This window comes from Leptodactylus fuscus, chromosome 1 (assembly GCF_031893055.1).
Source record: "Leptodactylus fuscus isolate aLepFus1 chromosome 1, aLepFus1.hap2, whole genome shotgun sequence".
NCBI classification, from domain to species: domain Eukaryota; kingdom Metazoa; phylum Chordata; class Amphibia; order Anura; family Leptodactylidae; genus Leptodactylus; species Leptodactylus fuscus.
In genome coordinates this window covers 335950034-335960860 of record NC_134265.1, presented here as the reverse complement: position 1 = coordinate 335960860, position 10827 = coordinate 335950034, and positions in this window count along the sequence as shown.

Below are 10827 nucleotides of genomic sequence, written 5' to 3'. Positions count from 1 at the left end.
TGGAATTCACTCAGATGACACTTGGACTGACATCTCAGCACATTCATGTCTGCATTCATTCTGTTCTGATGACACACAGCAGGATAGGACCTGCTCTATAATCATACATGTCACTGGAACAGAATGAATCCAAAGCCTCCATAGACTCAAATGTATAACGGAATACACTTGGATGTAACTCAATGTCTAAGTGCACTTCACTGTAAACTCGGCCCACATTGGCCACACACTTGGTCACGTGCATGGGGTCTCAGTGTTATCTTTAGTATACTGTGTAACGACAGTATTACACGGCCAGATATTAGCCCACCAGCGTGAATGAGAAACATGTTGATCGGCCTTATGACACAAGCCGTTGCAAACTCAATGGGGGAGATCAATTTCTACTGTGATAGTTCCTCCTCCATTTGGCTGTAGTATTATCGGCGGCACGTTCCTGAGTACACAGAGCGATCTGCTGCTGATAATCTGCACCTTATGCACTGATATGCAGCGCCATAAGGCGACATTTGTTGTGCAACTTAAAATCGCACTATTCATGTCTATGGGGGCATATACAACATGCTGTGGTTGTTGCACAATAATCCAAACTTGTCCGACTTTCTGTCCCATGTCAATGTTGCACACAACTCGCTGTCACATGTGACACAACTGCTGTTGATGGAGCGGAGTTGCATGTGACAGTGAGTTGTTCGCGACCTATAATCTTTGCTGTAATTTTTCATACTGCTCATTTTTTTTTATTATTCATGTGTATTTGTGCCGGTGTAAATAGTTTATTACAATCTTTACAGTGTTTTTTATTTGTCGCATACTTGTGTCACGTGATTTTAATGCAATGTCTCCGTGTGGCCCTAGCCATAGACAGAGCAGTTATTGGGAATGAGTGTTCCTTAGAGTGCTCATTGTCGGTAATAGCCCTGAATATTGGCTCATCTAATAGGGCCTTTAGCCAACCATACAGACTTTTTGTATCGGTAGAATCCATCCACGGGTGTATTGATCGGCAGCATGGTGGCTCATTGGTTAGTACTCTTATCACAGTCCTGGCTTTGTATCCAAGATCCTCATCTTTTGGCCAGAGTGGAAAAAATATATAAGGAGCCTTTCTTGCTCAGGAGGACCTATCCTACATAACACAGACAACCTGCTATGTAATACTTCATTTGCCCTGTAGTGGCGCTGCAGAAAAACTGAACACTTACACTGTCTACCAATAAGTATTTGGACACCCATGTAAATGAAGATATGTGCGGTGTCATGACTTCTGCTGTTCGTGTAGGAAACAGCATTGGCATTAGTCGCATGCAAGATGCCACAAAGTGCAGAGTTGTCCGATTTCGAGAAAGGGGTAATTAAAGGGTAGCACAAAAATGGTTGATCCTTAAGCGACATACAGGTAGCAAGCGAACTGAATTACCCAAAATCGACAATGACCTATGTGATTATGAAGTGGAAGGTGAACAGTGATTGTTGGAATGCGCCCCGAGTCGGCAGACCCCCGAAACTGGGAAATAGAGACCGATGGGTGCTGGCCAGAGAAACCGCACCCAACCGATGGCTGACATACACCAGGAGTTTCACTAGGCACCCGGCAGTATTGTGTCTATCAATACCATCTGTAAGGAAGCATCTGCTGGGGTCTACCAACTATTAGATAGGAAGAAATGTTGTTTTTCTGTTCTACCACCGGTGTCCAAATACTTATTGGTAGACCGTGTATTACCAGCTGGAATTGTTGAAGTACCTGCAGCACTTTGTGATCACTTTATTGTCAAGGATACTTTCTATATAGTAAAGATATTCCAAAATAGGCTGAGATCATTGGGGAGAAGAATTGATTTAGGATTTTTTTTCTTTAAATGTAGATTGTGACCCCACAATGTACATTTTTCCCTATCAGTATGTATTTGGAATATGGGATGGAAATCCATGCAAACACAGGGAGAACATACAAACGCCTTGCAGATGGTTTTTTGCCCTTGGTGGGATTTGAACACCAGGACTCCAGCGCTGCAAGGCCTATCCTTAGGATAAGTCATGGATTAAAAACCCATGAGGTTCAACACTGGTTGAAGTTGAAGCGACATCCCATGAGCACCTCTTTTGCTTCACAGGTTAGGTTCATGGGTCACAGCTCAGCGAATGGGCTGAGCTGCGATACCAAGCACAGCCATTGTACAAATGTACGACGCTCACCCAAATGTGGCAGCCTCTTCATACAACTGATCCTCAGTGTGCCAGAGCGTCAGACCCCTGCTGATGTTTAATTGATGCCTAATCCTAAGGACGGCTCAGCAATTATAAAGCCCGGAAACCCTCTTTAAGTAAATCCAGTGCTGTATAATATGTTGGTGGTATATACCTTAAAATAAATAAATAAAAACAGCCCTAAAACATTTAGACTCATTGGTCCGGATGCAGAGAGTTATTGTGTCCTTATTGTGGTTGGGTCCATCGGGTCCTCCAGAGTGAAAGACATTGGGGTATATTTATCCATAGAGGGCCGACACTTTCCTGTCTACACTTGCACCAAAATTCATAGTGCGCAGCATTTACGATATATTTATGATCAGCGTGCGCCAGTAAGTACAGAAAAATACGGCAAGCTCGACGCTTTTGAGAAATGTGCCCCAGAATGGTCGCGGTTTAGAAGTGTCTCACTTTACGACACCTGTATGAAACACAAAGGAACGAACATGGCGCAGATTTACTTGTATAAAGTAGATTTACGTAAATTTACTTTGTGCGCCACAAATTCCCGTCATGTGACACATATTTGCCTCCTCAGTAAACCAGAGATGATTTGTGTCTTCTTAGGTTGTGCCAAAAATTGTAAGGTATTTGAGGAGTGCGGCAAATAATTTGCTCCTTACAGCCTGTGATTTAAGATTTTTGTCGACAGATTTTGCAGCAAGTATTTGTCTCGCGGTGAGTCAGAATTTTGGAACTTCTAGAAACCTTCTATATCTATGAAGGTCTGTGCAACAGATTCATAAACATTAGAGATGAGCGAGTACTATTCAAAACAGCGGTTTCGAATAGCACGCACCCATAGGAATGAATGGAAGCGGCCGGCACGTAGACTTTGCCGGCAGCCGGACGCTTCCATTCATTCCTATGAGTGCGTGCAGTGGCGTAACTACCGCCATAGCAGCAGAGGCAGCTGTCACAGGGCCTGGGACATTAGTCCCGCTACCGCTGCTATCATTATACTCGCCGGTCTTTTCACACCCCCGAGTATAATGATTGACGGACTGGGAGAGGTAAGAACCATAAAAAACACTGTTACTTACCTCTCCACGATCCATGCAGACTTCAGCCTAGTCGTCTGATGTCTCATGACCCCGGCCTGCGTCATGTGACGTCTGATGTCATTGAAGATCGACTACTTCAGAGGCCAACAGCGTAGGAGACGGGAGATAGGTGAGTAACGAGTGATTATGAAGATAATCTTGTTTCCCTTAGTCCTAACAGCGGCACAATGTGGGGTATTTCTGCCCCTGTGTGCTGGTAGGACAGGCGGATATTTAATTAGCCAATCAAATGCGTGGCAGGCCCTATAAGAGGGCACAAGAACCTCCCCTCTGCGTGTAAATACAAAAGTACCTCCATTACATTTATATACAGTTTTATACATAAGATATGATTCCCAGGGTGGGAAATCTTGTGCCGCTGTTAGGACTAAGGGAAACAAGATTATCTTCATAATCACTCGTTCCCTGTCGTCCTCAACAGCGGCACAATGTGGGGATATAGCAAGCAGGTCCCCAAGATGGGTGGGACAAACCCATGACCGAACTTAAACTGGTCTGGGCAAAGGCAGTGGAATCTGCCACTTGGTCCTTCAGGCGGTAATGCCGAATGAAGGTGGATTCAGATGCCCAAGAGGCAGCTGCATATATTTGGTCCACAGACAAAGCACTTCTTTCTGCCCGTGAAGTGGACACTGCCCTGGTTGAATGGGCATGAAGGAAAGATGGAGCCGACAGCCCTTGGGCGGTATAGGCGACTCTAATAGTCTCGGTAACCCACCGGGATATTGTAGCTTTGGCGGCTTTGGCGCCCTTGTTTTTCCCTGTATAGCTGACCAACAGGTTTTCAGTCCACCTAAAGGGGCGAGTGCGCTGCAAGTAGATCTGCAGGCATCTAACCACATCCAGCTTGTGCCATCTTTCTTCTTCAGCAGAAGAAGGGAACGGAAAAAATACTGGAAGGGAAATCAGTTGGTTCCTGTTTACAGCAGATGGCACCTTGGGACGAAACCCAGGGAGGAACCTAAGCTGTACATGGTCAGAGAAAAAGGTGGTATATGGCTCCTCAGCGGACAAAGCTTGTAGTTCACTAACGCGTTTGGCAGGTGTGACTGCCAATAGCAGCGCCATTTTGCCGGTTAGCGACTTGAGGGAGACCTCTTCCAGAGGTTCAAATGGCTGGCCACATAGGGCGTTCAGGACCGGAATAAGGTCCCATTGGTGGACAGGGGTGTTTACCACCGGTCTCAGCCTAGTTGCCCCTTTAATAAAGGTGCTCACTAAAGGATCCTGAGACAAACGCCTCCCCAGATAGGCGGACAGGGCCGCTACGTGTACCTTGAGTGTGGCCGCAGCAAGACCTCTGTCTAGTCCGTCTTGAAGGAAGTCCAGGATCGCCTCCGTAGGGGGATCGGTGGAGTCCACTTGATGCTGCAGACACCAGGCATTAAAGATGTTACCTATTCGACGGTAGTTCCTGTTAGTCGAATCTGCTCTGGCGCTGGATAGGGTCTTCAAGACGGCTTGTGACAGTCCTCTATTTCTCAATAGGGACTGGTCAACCTCCAGGCTGTCAGGTTGAGTCTCCTCAGATCCTGGCATCTCAGCTCTCCTTGGGTTACCAGGTCTGGGAGTGGGGGAAGCCTCCAATATATGCCCTGACTCATTTGTATGAGCTGAGCAAACCAAGCCCTTTTTGGCCAGAACGGGATTATGGCTATTCCCGAGGCTTGGTCCTGTCTTATTTTTATCAATACCTTCGGTATGATTGGAATTGGAGGGAATATGTAAAACAGCCTGAACCTCCATGGGATGGACAGGGCATCCACCGCCAAGCGATTGTCCTCCTGGTACAGAGAGCAGAAGGTCCCCACCTTGGCGTTGAGTCGGGTAGCCATAAGATCGACCTCCGGGAGACCCCATCTCTGGACGATCTGTTGAAATACGTCTGGATTGAGAGACCATTCTCCTGATACGGTAATACCCTGACTCAGCTGATCCGCTACTATGTTCAGGGAGCCCTTTATGTGAACAGCGGATAACTGGACCAGATTCTTCTCCGCCTAGGCAAATATGAGATTCGTCTCTCTCAGCAAGGTTGGTGACCTGGTGCCCCCTTGTTTGTTTATATAGACTACCACCGTCATATTGTCTGACCGGTTTTTGACAGACTTTCCTTTCAATTCTGGGGCAAAGTGTACTAGGGCCAGGTACACTGCTCTGAGTTCCTTGAGATTGGATGACCCCAGCTCCGGACATCTCCATCGTCCTTGTACAGTTTTGTCTTGACAATGGGCTCCCCATCTCCACTGGGATGCATCTGTTGTCAACAGGGTCCACACTGTCGGGACCGTGGACCTTCCGTCTTTCAGGTGTATCCACCATCTGAGGGAAAGACGGGTAGCGGGAGAAAGGCAGATCTTCTTGTGCAATCCCCGTGGAGACCTGTTCCAGGTTCTCAACACTTCCATCTGCAGGGGACGCAAATGCCATAAAGCCCAAGGCACCGCCCTGGCCGAGGATGAAATCAGGCCCAGGACTCTCATGGCGGTCCGGATGGTTACCTGCCGAGTGCGCAATAGGAATCGTGCACTGGCTTGGATTCTTTCCTTCCTTGGACTGGAGAGGAAGATCTGCATCGCTTCTGAATCCACTATAAATCCGAGGAATTTTCTTCAGGTGGATGGAACGATTTCGGACTTCTCCCAATTGATAATCCTAACTCCTGTAGGAAGTTGATGGCAAGGTTTAGCTGCTGGAGGAGGGCAGCAGGAGACTGAGCTTTCAGTAGCCAGTCGTCTAGATAAGGGACGATGAAAAGACCCTGAAGTCTGAGGGCCGCGGCGACCGGAGAAATCACCTTGGTGAATACCAGTGGGGCGGATGTGATGCCGAATGGCAGAGCTGTGAATTGATAGTGCTCCCTGTGGCCGGCCATAGCGACGGCAATCCTGAGGAACTTCCTGTGGAAATGAGCAATGGGGACATGTAGATAGGCGTCCTTCAAATCGAGGGTAACCATCACCTCTCCTGGCTGAAGAAACACAGCCACGGAATCCACGGTTTCCATTCGAAATGACCTCTTCCTGATAAACCAATTGAGGTACCTCAGATCTATTATCATCCTCCAGCCCCCGGTGAACTTGGGGACCAGAAAGACGGGGGAGTAGACTCCCAGACCGAGGTCTGAGGCTGGTACCTTCTCCAGGGCGCCCTTGGTAACATATTCGGCAACCAAGGCTTCTAGACTGGCCTGCTGAGAAGGTGGAAGAGTTTGGGTGGAAACGAACCGATCTGGAGGTGGAAGATGAAAGTCGATGTGATACCCGTGTTGTATGATCTTCAACACCCATGGGTCTTGGATATGGGTGAACCATGCTCTGGAAAAGGAGGAAAGACGTCCTCCCACAGGAAGGGGGGCCACAGGGAGCTGCCCCACGTCAAAACTCAGGCTTCCTCTTGGAGTCCTCCTTGGAAGCGCCACGACCAGCTCCCCTAGGGCGATATCTAAAACGCCGTTGTTGGGAAGGGCGTCTATAATTAGAGGAAGAACCTTTGCCTCTAGAGGGAGCACGTCTGCCCCTGGATGCTTGAGGTAGGGACCTTCCCCTACCTTCAGCTAATCCCTCCATAATGGCGTCTAAGCTTTGGCCAGACACCCTTCCCGGCTCAAAGGGGAGAGCACAGAGTGCTGCTTTAGACGCAAAATCTGCCCGCCAAGGCTTTAGCCAAAGGGGTCTACGGGCCGCAGTAGACAACGCCATAGATTTGGCGGAGATTTTTAATTGATGGCAGGAGGATTCCGCCAAATAATCTGCAGCCCTATGAACTCTTTTCATAGAGGCCAGAATCTCATCTCTGTCTACGCCCAAGTCTATATCCCGCTCCAAGGCGGCTAAGCGGTTGCGCAAAAAGTCACCAACCATAGAGGAGGCTATGGCCACAGAGGCTTGCGCGGAGGAAGCTGAGTAGACCTTCTTCAGAACGGAGTCCGCCCTACGATCCAGAGGGTCCTGAAGATTTGAACCATCTTCCAAGGGCACCAGGGTTCTGCGGGACAGCTTTGCTACGGCCAAATCCACCTTCGGGGGAGGCCCCCAGGAATCCCACTGGGTAGTGTTAACAGGAAACAAACTCTTGAAGATCCTGGAAAGCGAATGTCCTTTCTCTGGCTGTTTCCACTGCTGCGCCATAAGGTCGGTCAGCGTGGCGTCCGCATGGAAGGCATTATGTCCCCCAGAGGCAGACGTGGAGGCTTCCCCGTCAACATCTCGGCCCACTGTAGACCGGATGGACTTCAGCAGCCTGCCCGTTTGTTCATAATGGAACGCAGTTCTGCTGGAATAACTGAGTCGTCCTCGGAGGAATCATCCTCTGCCACCCGCAGGTGTTACAAGGGGGGGGGAGAGACGAGGAACGGAGCTCAGAGCATGGTCTCCTGGTGAGCTGAGACAAGGTGCAATGGATCCCTTTGAGGGAATCATCCTGCAAAACAAAAAGGAGAGTACAAGCAAGGGAAAAACTATTTACCCAAGCGATGCCCAAACTCACCATCTCCTTGACCCATGCCATCATATCTCTGGGAGAGGGCTCCACAGGTGGAGGACCTCTGCACCCGCGACAACGGGCCCACTCATAGCCTGGAAATAGGCAAGTTATAGGACCAGTAGTACCCCGCAGGGCACAACCTTTCAAGCCGCTACCTACCATCAGGGAGTGGTGTGTCGCAATCGAAGCAGGAAAGATGTTTCCTCTTGGAAGAGGTTTTCCTCCTACCATCCCCAGGAGGGGTAGTAGAGGATAACATATCCTACAGAGAGAGATAATAGACCATGCAACACTGTCACCATGACATCATGCCAGCTTTTAAAAAAAGGGTAAATCTTACCAGGTCCTGTAGACCGGACAGCGAGGTGACGGATCTCAATAAAGTTTGCAAACTGGAAAAGAGTTCAAGATCAATGAACACCACAATCGCACGCCTTCAGCAGATACTGCAGGAAGGTCTCTGACACCAGGCCAGCCAGCCTCTTAATTCTGGCCGGCTGGAAGTGGGCGGAGCCACAATCAAAGCAGGTGAGGCAACCTGCCCAGACAACTAACCCTGTAATCAGGGGTCTGCAAAGATATACATTCCCCCCCACCAAGAGGCCCTTAACACGGGCACTTACCCCCACATCTCCCCGTCTTTTCCGGCCTTTAATAAGGCCTGAATCTTCCCTGAGTGAGCGGCCGCCAGCGCCAGGCCGTTGCCATGGCGCTATGATACTTCCAGCGAAACCGGAAGTGCGCGCTTACAGCGGCCGGCGGGGAACAGGATACACAACAGTGTGGTTCCACCCGCCGGCAGTCCGCGCGGCCACCAGAGGCGGCATGCGGAGTCCCCGGACTCTCACCAAAATGTCAGGTAAGTCACAAGGAGCAGGGGAAGCGGAGGAGAGGGGGGGCAGGGGGGATAGAGGGGGGTAGCCACACATGGCTAACAAGCACCTTCTCCCCGCAGGGCACAGAAGGTGACAAGAAAAAAACAACCGCTCAGGAGGTGAGTGATCCTGCTGAGCTTCTCTAAGAGGACACAAGTCCTCCCACCTGTCCTCTGTCCACACAGGACAGAAAAAAACACGCAGAGGGGAGGTTCTTGTGCCCTCTTATAGGGCCTGCCACGCATTTGATTGGCTAATTAAATATCCGCCTGTCCTACCAGCACACAGGGGCAGAAATACCCCACATTGTGCCGCTGTTGAGGACGACAGGGAACAGAGGTTGTTTTAATGTTTTTCTCCCCCCGGGTCTCCGATTATTATACTTTTCAGACCCCAGAGTATAATAATTGTTTATGGGTGTCCACAGTGGGACATAATACTGTGTGCAGGGGCCACTATGGGACATAATACTGTGTGCAGGGGCCACTATGGGACATAATACTGTGTGCAGGGGCCACTATGGGGATAATACTGTGTGCAGGGGCCACTATGGGGCATAATACTGTGTGCAGGGGCCACTATGGGGATAATACTGTGTGCAGGGGCCACTATGGGGCATAATACTGTGTGCAGGGGCCACTATGGGGCATAATACTGTGTGCAGGGGCCACTATGGGGATAATACTGTGTGCAGGGGCCACTATGGGGCATAATACTGTGTGCAGGGGCCACTATGGGGATAATACTGTGTGCAGGGGCCACTATGGGGCATAATACTGTGTGCAGGGGCCACTATGGGGCATAATACTGTGTGCAGGGGCCACTATGGGGCATAATACTGTGTGCAGGGGCCACTATGGGGCATAATACTGTGTGCAGGGGCCACTATGGGGCATAATACTGTGTGCAGGGGCATAGAGTGCGCAGGAATGCGTAGGAGGGACTCGGTCGAGGTCTTCGGTGTTGGTTGGGGGGCCCATGTCAAAAGTTTGCCTCTGAGTGCGTGCTATTCAAAACGGGAGTACTCTAATAAATATGTCTAAACAACGTAAAGGATTGTGCAAAGATGAACACCTAAACCTTGACCTTGGCCTGTTCTCATCTAGGAGGATATTTTAGAACTTTACAGGGAACTAAAATATATATTTTTTCCATTTACATCAGTTGACATAAATTTGCTGAGATGTTTCTTGCCACAGATGTGTTATATATCAGAGCGTACAACGTCTGTCTCTCTCTGCGGCTTATAAAACTGTGTCGTGTTCTCGCACCTGTGCCCGAGAGCTCCACCTTATCTGTAAGATGACGTTATACTTGTATTTACAATTCGTCTTTGTAGTACAATTTATGAAATAATTTTACTATTTTTTAAGCCTGAAATTCTATATACAAGTGATGGTGACTGGAAATAACTCAGAACGGGCAATGCAGTTATCATCGATACAAAAAGCTAAATAACGTTGCAAATGTCTTGGTCTATAATGGGGATGTCCAACTTTTTGGGCCACGTTGGTAGAAGAGTCACACATTAAATACACAAACATTAAAGGGATTGTGTCACTTTTTGATGTAATACCATGTTGGAATAGCCTTAAGAAAGGCTATTCATCCCCGACCTTTATAGTTCTGCTCGCCCCGCAGTTCTGTTGGTATTCCGTTTTTTCCGTCCAGATGTGGTTAATAATACTTAGCCATCAAATATAGAAAAAAAAAAGTCCATGTACAATTTTCATGATTGAAACCAATGGAAGGAAGAATTGGGGTGAAATCGGAGACAGAATCTGCCTCAAATTTAGGCAACAGATTCCGCCATGTGAACGCACCCTAACATTTCTCCATTGACACTGAAAAAGGGGGAAACAAAAAGTTTATCTGAATGCCATGGGACTTATAAACACATCTGTAACCACATGAATAATAAGGTGCCCCATATTACAGGCACATATTGCACAGGGGGCCACATATGTATCTGGTCCTCTCCTCTCAAGTCTATGGTTGAAGAAACAGCCAAACATCCAGCATGGGTACCACTGATCCATTCACAAGGAGCACTCAAGAACCTGTGGTCTCCTTCTCTCCTCCTGCAGGATTAGAACATATTGGTGGCAAGAAACACGCCTTCTAACCAAAGGTCTCTTCTGTAGGAGGAT